Here is an 18,660-nt window from a genome sequence, read left to right as displayed (position 1 = left end):
AAAATAATATCTCTTTGTTTAAATTGCCATACTTGGCTCTTATTATTTTCCTTGTAAGAAATATGTCTCGAGTTTTCGTTCTGCGGGTAAGTCTGTGCGGTATTTTCCCTTTCAATATCTCTTGCAAAAACAATGTTAGTGCGAATTATATTTTTCTCTTGAGGTCTTATTGGGCCTTCCTAAGTAAAGGTATTATTTAGCCTAATATATGATTTTTGCTTCTGTGCGACGAAATCGCAGGCAGCCCTTACATTTTCATGTAATGACCCATTGATCTCGCCTCATCATCTTCTTGTATTATTTACTCTACAGGTTTTATTGACGCACAAGTACGACAAGCCTTAATACCCCCGTGAGTAAGAAGCCCCATGATATTTGCGTCTTCTGACACAATTCAGCTCCCTAATGGAGGGTGTCGTCCTTATATTCCCCCTGACTTCCCCTTCAAGGAAGCTTAGCCCTACCGGGTTGGGGTGGGCTCTTACCATCCAGTGATGCAACAATCAGTTGTTTTCGCGACCTCTTATCCCTCCACCGATATGGCTTGTGGTTACAAGACCACACCCTAAATGGGGTTTCTTTGGACCGAGTGCATCATAGTCAGGACTTGTCAAGAGAGGTCAGGTACGCTCCAGACGCCCCAGGCACTCTTGACTCAACCGTGTACCGCGGCGCCCTGATCAAGTTTCTGCACTCTTTAGGAGAGACCTTATCACCTTAATCTTTCGATTTAGGCGCCTCTCCCGGATGGGCTTTTATTTCACCCCAAATCTCCATGACTCAGGTTTCAGGGTCGGTGTAGCTTTCCCGCAAGTCATGCTAACTAGGTTTTACCCAATTATGACGTGCGTTAGGTCTTATCATTTCTTCTTGCTGTATGCGAACTAGGGTGCACACCACAATTGGATGCCTAGCCTCCCTAGTGGGAGTCTTTACTTCTTTTGCCTTCTATTAAGGTCTTATTGTAAGGTTTTATTTTTTCCTTTTTGTTAAGATATGGGTTATGTATAAAAGAGCAAAGTCTTTATTTTTATTCATATGCTTGAATATTACATCCTTGTGGAAAAATTGGCATCTTCATCTGCATATACTTCATTTTCAAGTGCATGGGATTGCCTTCTTCATGTGTGCGGTGACTACCGCATGACTTATGGATAGCATTTCTTCAAATATAATCTGTTCCACGGATGATCAAGCTTGCGTCCCATGTTTTTCCCTCAGGATCCATCAAATCGTATGATCCATTTCCAACTACCCTCTTTATTGTGTATGGTCCATCCCATCTTTTCTCCAGCTTTGCATCTCCTCCTCTGTGATAAGGCAGTATTTCTCTCAATACTAGCTCTCCTGGATGAAATTCTCTTTCTTTGGCGCGCTTGTTATATTCTCGAGCTATCCTTTTGTGGTATTTTCCATATATTGTAGAGCAATTTCTCTACTTTCTTCTAGATCATCAAGTTTTGTTAAAATTAAGTCCGCGCTCAAATTCTTTTCCCATGCTTCTTTCTTAGTTGTAGGAATGATGAACTCAGTTGGAAATACCGCTTCTACTCCATATGTCAGACAGAAAGGTGACATTCCTATAGCTTCTCTCCTAATTGTTTTGTATGCTCATACTGCATTATCCACTTATTCGCACTACCCTTTGTTGTATCCTTCCAACTTCTTCTTCAGTATATATGTGATTGTCTTGTTAGTTGCCTCTGCTTATCCATTACTTTGTGGATATAAGGGAGTGGATTTTCCGCTTTGAATTTTGAATGCGTTAAGAAACATTTCTATTTTTCTTCTTCAAATTGTTTTCCATTATCCACAAAGTAATGGATAAGAAGAGGAAACTAATTGCGCATGGATTCCAAATCTGCATATAATATTCTCAAATATGAACGTGAACACATCTTTGTCCCGAATATGTTGCACCGCTTTCATTTCTGCCCATTTTGTAAACTAATCTGTTACTACTATTAGGTATCTCTTTTGCCCTGTTCCTAGTATAAATGGACCCACAATGTCTAAGCCCCATTTTCCAAATGGCCACACACTTGTTGATGAGTTTAACATCTCTCCAGGTGCATGTATATTTTTCCGTGACATTGGCATTCTTCGCACCGCCTTGATACTTCTTTTGCATCCTCATGCATGTAGGGCCAGTAATACCCTTGTATCTTTGTCCTGTATACTAAAGACCTTCTCCACTATGGTTCCCAGCATCCCTGTAGTGTAATGCCTTCAGGATTTTCATTCCCTCTTTTCGCATTAAACATCTAAGTGATGGTCCAAGGAATGACTTTCTATATAATACACCATCTCTTAGCTCGTAATTTGTCGCTCGACTCTTTAACTTGTGTGCCTCCAACCTGTTTCTTGGGAATTCTCCCTTCTCCAAATATAAATGGAGTTTCTACTATCATTAAGTTTGCGTCTTCCTCCTCTTCCTTCTTAATTGAAGGCGAAAAGAGCGTCTGTATCTTTATATACCAGTTGGATCTACTAACATAGAGGGAATGAAAGACAGTGTGTTCACGAATCAATTGTCTTTCCTGCATATGTGCCCCCAACTTATTTTTGGAATTTGTGCTGCTAACTCTGTGACTAGCTTCTTGTATTTCTGTAAAGTTGGCTCATTTTTGCTATATGTTCCTTCTATCTGGCGGATTACCAACTGTGAGTCACTAGTTATTCTTTTATCTTCTAACTTCATTTCAATTGCTAACTATAACGCGTGCACCACCGCTTCATATTCGGTTTTGTTATTGGTGGACGCGAACTCCAACCTGAATGAGTAATCCATTCTTGCCCCTGCTGGTGAAATAAAAACTATTCCAATTCCATTGCCTTCTCCATTTGATGATCCATCCACCAGTATCTCCCATCTATTTGAATTATGATCTGTCAAAAAATATTTAGGATCCCATGTTCTTCATCCACATCCATCATTTCTTCAACATGTTCATCTTCTTCCAATGGAAATTCTGCCAAGAAATCTTCGATGGCTTGCGATTTTGGTGAAGATAATATTTCATACTTGATCTCAAAGTGCCTTACTTGTGTATTCCATCTTTCGATTCTTCATGATCTTTTTGAATTTTTTATTACAATCTCAATTGGTACTTTTGTCAATACCTTAATCTTGTGGGCTTGAAAGTAAATACGGAGTTTCTGTGTTTCATAGACCAGTACGAGAATTAGCTTTTCAATCTTTGAGTAATTTTTCTCTGCAGCATTGTATATTTTACTTATGTAGTATATTGGCTTTTCTACTCCTTGATCCAAACGTAGAAAGACAATACTTAATGCGTGCGGCGTTGATGCCAAATGTATTAACAATTCTTCTCCTGGCTCGCTTTCTGCAAAATAGATAAATTCATTAGGTAATTCTTTATATTTTGCAGTGCTTTATCGCATTCTTCTATCTATTCGAACTTGGTCCCCTTCTTTAAGATGTTGAAGAAATGTTTGCACTTGTCTGATGAACGCGAAATAAACCGCCCCAATGAAGCTAACAATCCATTCAAAATATGTACATCTTTCACAGTCGCGGGTGATGGTATGTCACGAACCACTTGTACCTTTTCTGGGTCGACTTTTATTCCCTCCTTGAATACAATATAACCTAAGAATTAGCCTGACGCAACTCTAAAAATGCACTTTTCTGGGTTTATCTTGATGTTGAATTGCCGCATATACTCAAAGATTTCTCTCAAGTTGTCAACATGATCTTCAGCTTTTTTACTCTTCACCAACATATCATCGACATAGACCTCCAATGTTGTATGTATCCATTTTTCAAACACTTGTTCTACCATTCTTTGATATGTTGCTCCTGCATTTTTCAGACCGAAAGGCATTTTTGTATAACAATATAATCCTCTGGGCACGAAAAAATCAGTATGTTCTTGGTCTTCCTCAGCCAAAGGAATTTGATTGTAGCCTTTATATTTGTCCATTAGTGAGAGCCTATCATTTTCTGATGCTGCTTCAACCATTCGTGGTATGTATGGTAATGAAAAGTTGTCCTTTGGACATGCCTTGTTTAAGTCACTGAAGTCGATGCAAATCCTTATTCTAAAAGTAACACCACCATATTTGATATCCAATCTGGGTATTTTGCTGGCCTTATTATTCCTGCCTCAAGCATCTTATGTAGCTCTGCTTCTATTTGAGGATGGTATGTGGTTGTTATCTTCCTTATCCTTTACTTGAATAGTCGTGCGTTCTTGTTGATATCCAATTTGTGGCATGCGACAGAAGGATCTATTCCTGGCATTTCTTTCATGCTCCATGCGAAAATGTTTTTTTATTCGCGTAAGATGTTGATCGTTCGCTCTTCCTCTTCTTTGCCCATCTTTGTTCCAATTTTTAACATCTTTGGTTCATCCTCTGTTCTAATATTTATATTTTTTATCGGCTCTGCTGCGGTAAAATACTCTTTTGGTTCTCCTAGTTGTTTTGGTTCGTTTATTTTCTGCGTCGGTGCGCCCTCTTCTTCTGGAATTTCTCTTGGTATTCCTGTTCCTTCTTGTGCTCTTTTCATGTGTATTCTTAATTCTCCTTCCTTCCTTAGTTCCTTTGCTTTTTCTCCACCAATCTTTTCGCTTCCTCGCGCGTCCTTCATAATTTTTTACATCTATCTGGCCGCAGATCTTCGCACTCTTTGTATCTCCTTAGGTTTCTCATATTCCACTTGGTATTAAGAATCTCACACATTGATGGAGAGTTTATGCCACACCTTTTTATCGCATGCACCCATGGTCGCCCCAATAGCATGTTGTATGGTGAATCTACATCGACCACGCACAATGTTACCTGCTTTTCTATTTCTCCCAATAGTATTCGCACGGTTATTTCACCTTTTGGTTTTGTTATCGTTCTGTTAAAACCATGAATGTTGTATGTAGAACGCGTCATATCCTCGTCCTTGTATCCCATACCTTTGAATGCGCGATAGAAAAAAAAATATCGCCCAGTCTTCTGATTCTTTCGCTCCTTCGTTTTTTTCTTTTCGCTCTGCAATTATTGTAATCACCAAGGGATCTGTTCGCCTTAAAAAATTTCGGGATCTCGTCCGCTGCAAATGTTATCTTCCTCTTTTCTCACTCCTTTAAGGGAGATATTTTATCCACCATCATGATCTTCCTTCCTTCATAATCGCACTTGTGTATTCTTCCTATTATTCCTGCGCGGAAATCTGCATCAGAGATATTTGTTTTAGTTACTGAATTACATTTTATACTTCTGCCTCCTCCTTTCGTTCTGACTATCCTTATTTCCTCCGTAGATGCTTGCCGTTCCATGTTTGTTTTCTAGTTAACAAATTAAAGAAAATTTGTCCCTTAAAGAACTGAAAACTTGAACAATAAAGATTGTTTTTCTGAGATTGAAACTTTTGGCGGAATTTTTTAGATCTAAACCTCAAAAACTTTCAAAGATTCACCAATAGGGTATATCATTCCAAGCTGTTTTCTAGTGCCAAAATGTAGTTGTAGGAAATCCCACAGCTAACATCCCTTAATAATTTATATAGATCTAAATATATTTCTTGTAAACAATGATGATAAGAGTGCTAAAAATGTAAAGAGAGACAAGGATTTTTTACATGGTTCGATCAATGTGATCTACATCCATGATTCTTCACTATGATTGTTGGAATTACATAAGTATTACATTTAGAATCTCCGTTAATGGGTTTTTGGTAGAGCTCTATATCTAGTTTTGGTGATGGAGGATGAAAGAGAAGATGAAAATAATAATACATCTCTCCTCTAGTTTACAAAATGTGTCCTCTCTTTTCTCTCTCCTGCATTTCTCTTTATATAAGTGTTTACATAGTAGATGACAGCTAACATGTAGTGGAGTACAACTAATATTGCCTCACGCTCTTGATATTGATAATGATGCACAATCTTGTACAAATGACGCACACTTAATATGTTGTGCGATATTTTTCCCCTACAAACCTTGTCTCATGATTCTATTTTCTTCTCTATACCGTGAAAAGTTTATGTAGAACTAAAAAGAAAAGTGGCTATATGCTCTTAGAAATGAACAGCTGTGTGGTGTCTTAAAGTTCTGTCTTGGTTACTTTTTTGGAACTTGTTGTAAGAATAAAACTCCCATACGTGGTCAACACTAAACACAACATCTATAAAACTCTGGATTTGGTCGCATAGGATATTCATGTCATGAGAAATAAAGATAACTAGTTGAAGAAAACTCTTAGTTATTCCAAGTTATACGGAGAATTACAAGTGGTTGTTATTTATCTCTAAATTCTCGTAATGGGTAAGAATTAGAGATTACTATAAGGAGGTGAGTCCCTCTTCTCATCTAATATGCTACGAGTATCCCATATACAACAGATCTGAGAGAGAAGGGAAGACTCAATTCTCAATCATAATTGTTGGTTCTTATACTTCTGTAAACAGCGCAACTTTCTTATCAAGCTCTCATCAGGTATGCTACTAATTCTTTACTTGTTTCTTCATGATTTTAATCAATGGCAAGATCATTATGTTTTCTATTGTCAATCAAGTTTCTATGTATCATAAAATTTTCCTACACTTGTTGTTTCTCTTTTTCTCCACCATTGCTGTAATTGGCATGTTGCCTAGTTGGCGTGGAACTTTTAATGTTGCACCAGAGTCTGAAATTTTCTTTGTAAGCTTCTTCTTCCAATCTTGTTTTGCATTTTGTTTTTCTCTCAACGCTTTACCCTGCAAATATTAGAAAAGGTCCGTGTTAATTCCTGATGTTACTTGTACATAGTTTAAGAGAATAAATGTGTCTCATAATAAATTAAATTTTAGTACCAAATTCGAATGGAAATCTTGTTGATGATCTTCATCATCGTTTTCGGCCCCGAAATTCTTCTTTAACAGATCCTCCTTCGAGTACATTTACATTCCTGGTGCTCCTGGCATACCCTGAAATCTTAAGAGCAGAATTGATCTATAGAAGTTCAGAAAAGTGTTTGCTGGCATCCAACTTCTAGGTATCACACAAACTGACATGCATTGATCTCAATATCCTCTCCATTTCAGCCTGCTTATGACACTGGTATAAAAGGTTCTCCTGGAGCCCGATTTAGTAAATCACAAGAGCATTGCTACATTGGTATCATGTTCGTCCATGAAAAATAATGGAGTTACAATTTAAGACTCAAAAGTGAAAACAACAAATGGTAGGAATCCAAAAGTAAATAAAAGTGGGGACTCAAAAGAATAAACAAGTTTGAGCCTTACCGAGTTCACTAAACTCATGTTTTCAATAACTAAAGAGTTATGAGTTCTTAGTTGGTTCCCTATTGTTATCATGTTATGACTACATGTGTATTCTGCTCTTATCTCACCATGGTTACAGGCTACTAGCTGCAAGTCCATACAAAATGTTCGATATGTGAAAAATAGCTAACATGTAGTGGAGTACAGTTAATATTGTCTCATGCTCGTGCTACTATCGCCTCACTCTCTTGATGTTGATAATAACGCACAACTTTGTATAAATGACGCGCATTTGATATGTTGTGCGATATTTTGCCTCTACAACTGTCTTAACCTACCCAAATGAACGTTATGGGGTTTTGTTGAACAATATTTTTGAAGGATTCCTATTTGCATTACAAGTGTGATATTTTTTCATCCGTTCATTTTGTAATCTCTCCACCATTCTAGTTGTTTATCACTATGGTGTATTTCTTGAGCTAAAAGTTATACATCAAGCCATGGGAGAGTGTAGCTCGGTCGTTTAGCTTTAATGTTCTAGGCTTTTTTTTCAGTAGTGTAATTGATTTTTCTACAGATGCCTTGGTTGTAATGGTAAATCCAGTGATTGTAGGTCTATTTTGACCCTGTTCTGAATCATATTAAGTTCATTGGAGATTTTTTTTTTACTGGAAAAACAACTACGTTCAATATGTCAACATAGATTCAGCACGCATATTTCATTTTTGAAGGAAATACCATCACATGTGGAGGTTCAGCTAGTTCTGACAGTTGCATGTTATTGATGGATTGGCAGGGAGGTACACAGAATAAATTAGGAATATAGTTGTTGATGGATTGGCAGGGAGGTACACAGAATAAATCAGGAATATACTTTTACTCCCCATGGCAGAAGAAAATAGTTAAAGAGTCTATATCTGTATGGACTAACTCCAATATACTTATAGGTGAAAAAGCGGGGGTCTGACAACCATACCCAATATTTCGATTAGCAATCTGTATGAACTAATTCCAATATACTTTTTAGTTCCAATATACTTTCTAGAGAATCAATTAGACAGTCAGACTCAATCTAGATAAAAGCATACCAAAGAGTTAATATCTCAATCTCTCAATTTGATCTTTACTCAAGCAAATGGAAATCTGCGAGTCTTTATCAAATGCGGAATAGAAAAACTTGGATGGTACCAAAGACCAATATCCAAGTGTCAATCAATTTAAGTCAACAAACAAAGGTTGGATATTTTAATTGATTGATCTTAACGTACAACCTGTGATATTTCAATTATAACAAAATATAATGCGGAATAGAAAAAACACAGACACCAGAAATTTTATTAACGAGGAAACCGCAAATGCAGAAAAACCCCGAGACCTAGTCCAGATTGAGCACCACACTGTATTAAGGCGCTACAGACACTAGCATACTACAAACTAACTTCAGGCTGGACTGTAGTTGAGCCCTCTTATCACACTGATTCAAGGTACAATTGCTCTCCTTACATCTCTGATCCCAGCAGGATACTACGCACTTGATTCCCTTAGCTGATCTCACCCACAACCAAGAGTTGCTACGACCCAAAGTCGAAGACTTTAATAAACAAATCTGTATCACACAGAAAAGTCTATGATGATAGATAAATCTGTCTCCCACAGATAAACCTAAGTGTTTTGTTCCGTCTTTTGATAAAATCAAGGTGAACAGGAACCAATTGATAACCCGGACTTATATTCCCGAAGAACAGCCTAAAATTATCAATCACCTCACAATACTCTAAATCGTATGGTAGCGAAACTAGATATTGCGGAATAACAAACGATGAGACGAAGATATAATCAATTGGTTTTTTTCTTTTTACCTTGCCCTATCGGAGATATAATCTCAAGTCAATTATTCAATTGAACTCGTACGATAGAAAATGGCAAGATCAGATCGCTCAACTACAAGAGAAGTAGTTTCTTCTGGCTTCACAATCCCAATGAAGTCTTTCAGTCGTTAACCTACAAGGTCTCGAGAAGAAACCTAAGGTTAAAAGAGAATCGACTCTAGCAAAACCAACTAGTATCACACAGGAGGTGTGGGGATTAGTTTTTCCAGTTGCTAGATGTCTCCTTTATATAGTTTTCAAATCAGGGTTTGCAATCTAAGTTATCTTGGTAACAAAGCATTCAATATTCACCGTTAGATGAAAAACCTGATTTAACCAAGCTAATATCTTTCAACCGTTAGATCGAAACTTAGCTTGTCATACACAAATGAAATATATTTCATTTAGGTTTGAGTAACCGTACCTAAATGTGTACACTTAGTTGGTTCACAAATAGTTAACCAATGGTTAGCCATATGAGTACTTTGATATTAACTATATTCATCTTCTTCACATAACTAGTTCAAATGACTCATAAGAACTAGTTGAAGAGTTGTTCAATTGCTTAGGTCTTCATGAATAGACACAATTGAAACAAAATCGGATTGATTCAATTCATGAACAATATAGCCACGGTTTGCAAAGATTGCATTCCTTATTGATTTATTATTTAAGCTCATGAACTTCTAATTTTAGAAATATAAGCAGCTTGGGTACGCGTACGGGTACGGGTACCATAGCTACCAGATTTGAGTTTAGAAACTCAGCAGAAATTTTCGGTTCGAAAACTTCCATGGGTACGCGTACGGGTTGCAATGATCTTATCCGATGCTACGGCTAATTATAAGTTGAGTCACATTCTAAACAAGATGTTTTCTGTTTACATGCAGAAACGGTTGTTAATAATGTAGGTATGTGAAGTCTCTGTGCTCTCTTTAAAATATAAAAATCGAAGAAAATAAATATGTCGTGGGTTTTGGCAACTTTCACATGTAGCTACTGAACATATCAGATGTGTGCAATTGATATCAAGGTATCTATTTTAATATATACGATCGGCGGGACAAACTACTCATTCTAATTTATACTCCCCATGGACCAGAAGACCCAACTTATTTTATACAACCAAGTAGTGTTTTACCGAATTTATTTTATAGGACTGTGAATGTATACTGTCATGGTAAGAAAAAATTAAGAGCAGGTTCTAATACTTCATATGCATCTGTTTGTCGGCAGTCAGGGTTACATAAAGTGTTATTTTTTGATTGGTTTTGAGGTTAAATAAGTTGTTGGAAGCAGAGTACAATAAGATCAAGAAGCAAAGATGGAAGTAATGGAGTGAGTGATGGAAAAAAAAAAAGGATAACAGGGGTGAAGAAGAAGCGCAAAATATAACTAGGTTGGAGTGGAAAAACTTAAGTTACATATATAGTAAAGATCAGCCAGTAATCCGGGTCGGATTGTTATATAAGAAGAAGCGCAAAATATAACTAGTCATTAATTATTATATCCCGCTGGATCAGCCAGTAATCCGGATCGGGTTTTCTGGACTAAATAGTAAAGATCTCTATATAGAATTCATATTCGATTCGGGTTATAAAAATTACCATATTACAAACCGGATTTAAAGACTAATTATAGTTGGCTCCTATTAACTATAGTTAAGGGGTACATTCGAGATAGAAAATCGAAACTTATAAAACATGGAAAGAAAACCGATTTTGTCCGTCTATTTACCAAAACTCAAACTTTGTTTGTTTGTCAGGTCGAAATGTTTGGATTTCTACGAGGATAGCTCTATAGTATACGTTTATTCATTCACAATTTTAATTTTCTTTTAAGAATTCACAAGTGTTGCGGAAAATTCCCATCGTAGTATATATTTTTCTTCAATCTCACAATTTTTTTTTATTTTATTTTATTTATTTATTTTTTTGAGACGAAAGGGGTGAAATTTTGTTAAGAAAAAAGGAAAAATAGAAATTTACAACTTGAGCTTCCAATTGATTCATCCCAAATCCACACTTCAACTTAAACGTATACTACAGTCTTACAGCCAAAGTCACGGCATGCTTTAAACAAAAATTGCTTCCCAATTGAAAATCAGGTCATTGAGATTGGTCCGTAAACCACTCTTGATTTCGACCAACCACTCTACTTGGCCATCGTTCTACTATTTATTTCTAGCTAGATTGACCATACAATGAACTTAATAGCATCCTCTGATTCAGTGAATATTGGTAGTTACCCAGAATATGGAGAAGGTCATTCAACTCAGCTGTTATTACAGGAGAAGGAGGCTCTCTTAAATTTATTCTTCAGGTCCCTTGATGCACTAGATCTGTCACTTTAGCATACTTTTGTGATGCTGCTTTGTATGCTCTTTTGTGAGTATCCTTGAATGGAGTTGTTCTTTTTCAAGCATCATGCTAGAACTTTACTTCTTTTCCCCTACCAATTAAGAATGAAGAATTCCATTGAACTAGTCCCTTCCTTAGTAGCCAGGAGCGGGAACGGGGTCGGGAACGAGAGCGAGGACGGGAACGGGAATCGTAAATTTTTCAAAAAATGAAAATCGAGGAACGAGTCGGGAACGTAAATTAGCTTTAGTTTTACTACTAGTTCTCCAAATTTATAATCTGGACCAAGACAACAACCTGCAATATTTAGAAAATCTTAATGAAGCATCAACTTTCTACTACTAGTATCCTACAATATAGCTCTCGTTCATTCACTTCTTTTGTCTCTTCTCATTATTTACAACTTTCTAAATCCGATTTAGTGCTTGTGTATCATGTGAACCTGGGGTTGGAAGTGGTGTAGACTCACGCATGGGTTGGAAGTGGTGTAGACTCCCGTGTAGAGCCAAAAGTATCTGTTATATACGGACCATTACATCTATTTTATAGGATTCTGAGATAAACTAGCTAGATATCCTAGAATATAGGAACTAGATATAGGATAGATATACTAGACAAAGATGTGAAGATAATATACAGTTAGTAGGATATTTAGCCAGATTCAGTAGCCAGAAATTGTGGGTATTTTAAGATATACGTTCTTCCCATGTTAAAAGCGCGTTTCCTTCTTGCCAGGAACGCGTTCCCATCACGGTTTTCACTGACGAACGCAAATTCGCGGTTCTCACTGTGATTCGTGATGACTGTTCACGTTCCTGGCTACTAAGGTCCCTTCTCGCTCTGTATTCCTTTCCAATAACCTCTACCATGAGGCTTCTTATACTCTTTTGGTCAAATGTCTTGTTCATCTGATTTTGTTTGTTGTTGTATGATCTTTCTCCGTAAGCCTTGTTTTTCTTGAGTATATCTCAAGCTCCATTTGGCCAGTATAGCTTTGTTAGTAGCTTTTAAGTTTCTTACTCCCAATCCTCCAAATTTTTTAGGAGTGCAACATTTCTCCCATTTAACCAAATTAATCTTATTTCTTTCTCTTGTAGAACCCCATAAAAAGTCTCTCATTAGCTTGGTCATCCTTTTTCCAGACTGTATGACATCTTTATCAGAGACATGAAGTAGACTGGCAAGCTGGCTAATGCATTGTTGATGAGAATGATTCTTCTTTCCTTGGATAAAAAAATTCTTTTGTACAAAGCAACTTTCTTCTGAAATTTATCTAGTATACTCTCCCATATTCTTCTTTTCTTCACTCTTGCTCCAAGTGGCATTCTTAATTATTTGAATGCTAAGCTTTCTATTTTACAGTTAAGAATTTTTGCCAAGTCTTGCATTTTGTGATCAGCTCCAATGCTGATGATAGTGCTCTTTTCCAAATTGACCCTTAAACCAGTTATGGCTTCATACACTTGTAGCACCATCACCAAATTTCTAACCATTTATTCTTTTGCATCCACGAATATCAAAGTGTCTTCTGCAAATTACAAGCGAAACACTTTGATCTATGGATGAATGCTAAAACCAGAAATCATCCCCAAATTATCAGCATTCTTGAGTAGTTTTGTAAGTACTTCAGCAACCAGAATAAATAAGAAGGGTGATATTGCATTACCTTGTCTTAATCCTTTATGAGGTCTGAATTTGTCAGTTGCACTTCCATTCATGAGTAAAGCTAACTGATCAGATGATAGGCACCACTTAATCCAATTCCTCCACTTTACACCAAATCCAGCTCCCTCCAGCAGCATGTCTAAATAACACCAATTAACATTGTCAAAGGACTTCTCAATGTCTAATTTACATAAATATCCAGGTTTTTTTTAGATCTGAGTCTGTCTTCAATGAGTTGTCCTACAATAAGTATCCTATCCTGTATTAGTTTGCCTTGAATTAATTCCCTTTGATGCTCTCTCTGCCAGCACCTTTGAGACAATCTTGTACATGGTGTTCACCAGACTTATAGGTCTGAAGTATTGTGGTCTATTTGACTCTTCTCTCTTATGAATTAAACAGATAAATGCACAGTTAGTTCTCCAATCCATTTTTTTCTGCCTCATGAAACTCTTGTATCACAGCCATCACATATAATTTATTCACTGGCCATGCCATTTTGTAAAATTCAAGCGGATACCCATCAGGTCCATGAGACCTATTTTTACCACACCTTTTTATAGTACCTAGTTTCATCAATTGGTCTCCCTTCCCATGATTACTCTTCAGCTGAGATTTTTGTGAAAGTAGTAGTGTCTAGTGGAGGTCTCCAGGGATGAGCTTCTTCGAATAAGTTGGAGAAGTAATGAGCAAGGTCTTCTCTTATATCATTTTGGTTAAAATTGTCCTGTTCATTAATCACCAGTTTGTGTACTTTATTTCTCCTTCTTCTTCCATTAGCTATCTCTCGAGAGCATTTTTCTGTGTTCATAGCTCCATTCTTATCCTTTTCAGCTTAGTCTTTATTGTAGCTCTAGTCGGACTCTATCTTCTTTTGTGTTCATAGCATCAAATTTGCTAATGAGTTCTTGTTTTCGTTCTTCCACCTTTCAATATTGTTCTCGACTCCATCTTTTCAAGAACCATTCCAAATTTTGTAATTGTTTTGTAAAAATGAAGCTAGGTGACCCTTTATATTGCATTGTGTTCCACCATATTAATAAATTCTGCAGGAATGAAGGATTGTAAAGCCAGAGTATCTTTAGATTAAAAGGAGCTCTATTTCTCAAAATAACATCAGTGGAGAGCAATGGTCTGATGAGATTCTTGACAACATTGTCTGTACAACATTGGGGAATTTTCTCTCATAAGCTCTTGAGATAATTATCCTATCAAATCTATAGAGTATTGGATTTTCTTGCATATTCCTCCTGCTGGTAAGTAAATTAATGTCTTGTGACTGGCCATGAACTCATTAAAGAGTTTTTTCCCTAATCTAGACCCTCTTGGTTTGTTCCTCTCCCAGCTTCTTCTGACTGCATTGTACTCACCAGCATAGCAACAAGCATTAGATACCCATCCAGCAATGTAATTCAACTTTTCCCATAACTGCTCTACGTCATCCTTATTACAAGGTGAATAAACATTACAGAAAGACCATTCAAAACCATCTTATTTATCTATAAATTTTAGACTCAAAATATTGTCTGATTTCTCTTTATCTATACAGTCCATAACGTATTCATCCTGAATTGTTAGTAGCTGTTGATGGTGTTTTTTAGTTTAGGGTTAAAATCGTAAAACCTTGCATCTGATGTGACGTCACTCTGGAAGGAAACGGTGCCGTGAGGCTAACTTCTCCACCGACATATTTATTGAGCCATCCAATATATTTACATGAAATTTATCCAGACTGGCGAATGTAGCAACCATCCCAAACGCTCTGTAAATTTTGCCACCTCCCCAATACAAGACTCACTGAGTACTTTCCCGTGCTATGTTCCCCGGCAGAACCCTTAATATCGGTATGTCATGACGGATTTATGTTCACTCGCAGCGGAGTAGCATGAACCTCCAAGTACCAAAGTTAAGGCCGTCGCATGGAATGCTCAGACGGAGAGCACACTGCATTCTGTAGATAAGGATTTATGTAAATTGCTCTGACGAAAAATGCTATGTGAATAACGACTATATAACGTCCTCTGAGAATGTTTCAATGATTGAAATGAGAGTTTAGATTATATAACCATTGGTAAGATATAAGCATTGTTGTGGAAACACATATATGTATAAGTCCTTATTCCTTGAACCAAAGTTTGCGAACTTTGTTGATCAAGAGAAACGGAATGTGGCGTGAGCCAAGTCCGCGAACTGGCGGAAGTTCCCGACCCGAGAATTTCTGCTGACGTTTGTGAACTCCTTCCGTGAGCTTAAGTCTGCGAACCCAGTCCGCGAACTTGAGCAGGTTATATCTAAAATCGGTTGTTCTTGAACTCGTGTTTATATAATCTAAGGAATGCTTTTGCAAACAGTGGCTATAAAGTTCATGAACTGATTCGAGTGAATCAACCATTTTTGCTTCGATTGTGTCATGTGTAGTTACATAAGATCTAAGCAATTGAATAACTCTCTAACTAGTTCATTTGAGTCATTTGAACTAGTTATGGTGAAGAAGAATATGGTGGATATGAAAGTAATCATATGGCTAACCATTTGGTTAACTATTGTTGAACCAACAAATGTTAATGTTTGGGAACGGTTACATAAACGCAAAATTGGACATTTCATTTGTGTGTAACAAGCTAAGTTTTCGATCCAACGGTTGAGAAATATTATCTTGAATCTAATCATGTTTTCACCTAACAGTGAATATTGAATGCTTTGTTACCAAGCTAACATTGATTGCAAACCCTGATTTGAAAGACTATATAAAGGAGAACTATAGAAACTGGGAAACCTAATCCCCACACCTTACGTGTGATACTAGTTGCATAGCTAGAGTCTATTCTCCTTTAACCTTTGGTTTCTTCTTCTAAAACCAGGTTAACGACTTAAAGACTTCATTGGGATTGTGAAGCCAGACTGATACTACTTTTCTTGTAGTTGTGTGATCTGATCTTGCATCTTCTATCGTTACGAGTACAATTGTAATAATTATCTCAAGATTTATATCTCAGATAGGCAAGATAGAAAAGTAATCACAAACACTTCGTCTCATCATTTGTGATTCCACAATATCTTTTTTCGCTGCGTCAATTAGGATTATGGTGAGGTGATTGATAATACTAGGTTGTTCTTCGGGAATACATGTCATGTTTATCAATTGGTTCATGTTCACCTTGATTTATCAAAAGACGGAACAAAACTCGTAGGTATATTCGTGGGAGACGGATTTATCCATTACCTAGAATTTTCTATGTGATACAGATTTGTTTATTAAAGTCTTCGACTTTGGGTCGTAGCAACTCTTAGTTGTGGGTGAGATCAGCTAAGGGAATCAAGTACGTAACGTCCTGTAGGGATCAGAGATGTAGGAGCATAACTGTACCTTGGATCAGTGTGATATTGATTGGGGTTCAACTACATTCCATACCGAAGTTAGTTTGGAGTAGGCTAGTCTCTATAGCGGCTTAATACAATGTGTGTTTAATCTGGACTAGGTCCCGGGGTTTTTCTGCATTTGCGGTTTCCTCGTTAACAAATTATGGTGTCTGTGTTATTTATTTTCCGCATTATATTTTGTTAACATCCAAGTTAGATTGATTGACACTTGGATATTGGTCTTTGGTAACATCCAAGTTATCTCTCTATCATTTGATAAAGACTCGCAGATTTCTATTTGCTTGAGTATATATCAAATCGAGAGATTGAGATATAAAATCTTTGATATGCTTTTTATCTTGATTGAGTCTGACTGTCTAGTTGAGTCTCTAGAAAGTATATTGGAGAGAATATTGGGTGTGGTTGTTGTACCCCCACTTTTTCAGCAGCATACAAATCCAGCCAATTATTGTGATAACTCACAAAAAACTCATAAACCCGACTAATTTGCAAAAATTAGGGTTTCGCGCCCCGCGTAATATACTAGACCCCGTTGGTCGAAACTATGCTTAGCCAAACTAGGCGATTAAATCCTCCACAGCGCACTAAAAGTGTGGACACGCCCTAGATTGTCGGCCCCACTTCCTATCGACCAATCAGGTTGCTTTAAATCTGCCACAGCGCACTGGAAGTGTGGCCACGCCCTAGCTTGACGGCCCCACTTCCCATCGACCAATCAGGTTGCTTTAAATCCACCACAGCGTACTGGAAGTGTGGCCACGCCCTAGATTGCCGGTCCCACTTCCCATCGACCAATCAGGTCGCTCTAAAGCCTCCACACTCTCGCCAGAATAGTAGCCACGCCCATGCTTGTCCGGCCCTCTTTTAATCGACCAATCAGGTCGTATTAAACCCGCCACGCGCACTAAAGGGTAGCCACGCCCATGCTTGGCCTCCCCCTACTTTCATTGGCCAATTAGGTTTCTCCAAACCTGTCGCAGCCTTAAAAGAGGCACAAATTGTGTCAAGAGGTTTCCATGCCAAGTTGGCTTCCCAAAACGCGCCAACATGCCAAACGCGCATGCCAAACACGCATGCCAAAACACGCCAAACATGTCCACTCACCACATGCGACATGCCATATAGGCTAATTAGGGTTTCGACAAGCCAAACCCAAATTTAGGCAAGATTTCCACACCAACGTGCCAAAATTTCAGTGGCCATGGCTACGTTAGGAGCAACCATGCCAGCCATTCCGCAATGCCACTAGCGCGAGCTGAAGGCGCCACTGCCAACTAAAGATAGCCATGATCGGCGACTACCTTTTCTCCTGAAATGCAATCTCAGCCATTCAAGTTCGCCACCAAAATAGCAGGCTTGTGGCAACTTTTAAGCGACTATGCCGCCAAATTCTAAACTTTGTCCACGACATCAAATCCCAGTGTGGCCACGGCACCTAATTTCGGCCACAGTGCTAAACCCTAATTTCGGCCACAGTGCCAAACCCTAACTTCGGCCGCAGTGCCAAACCCTAACTTCGGCCAAAGTTCCAAACCCTAAATTGGTCACCAGACCCCAATCCCAACTTTTTCCATGCCACAGGGGCGGCTATGCCACAGGCGCGTTAAAGGCGCCACTGCCTACAGAAGGTAGCCATAATCGATGTCTACCATTCCTCCTGAGATGCAATCTAAGCCATCCAAGTTAGCCATCGAACTAATAGACTTGCGGAAACTTTTAGGCGACCAACAGCCTAAATCCAGCGGCCATGGCTACACCGGGAACCACTTGCAGGAGCCATGCCAGCTATGCCACAATGCCGCTAGCATGCCCTAAATGCCATCGCGCCATTATTATGAGCCAACAGAAGGTAGCCATAATCGGCGACTATCCTTCCTCCTGAGATGCAATCTCAGCCATTCAAGTTTGACACTGAACTGATAGACTTGTGGCAACTTTTAGGCGACCAGCCTCCTAAACCCAATGGTCGTGGCTACGTCGAGCGCCACTTGCACCATCGTGCCGCTAACATGCACGAGCCATGCCGCAATGCCACTGGCGTACACCAAAACGTCATTGCATTATCAGGCGCCAACATAAGGTAGCCACAATCAACGGCTACCCTCATTTTATAAGATGCGATCTCGTTCATCGAAGTTCTCCACTGATCCAGTGAGCTCGTGGCAA

The sequence above is a fragment of the Papaver somniferum genome, chromosome 2 (assembly GCF_003573695.1).
Source record: "Papaver somniferum cultivar HN1 chromosome 2, ASM357369v1, whole genome shotgun sequence".
Classification (NCBI taxonomy): domain Eukaryota; kingdom Viridiplantae; phylum Streptophyta; class Magnoliopsida; order Ranunculales; family Papaveraceae; genus Papaver; species Papaver somniferum.
The sequence above is the reverse complement of the archived record's forward strand: the minus strand, read 5'-3'. Positions refer to the sequence as shown.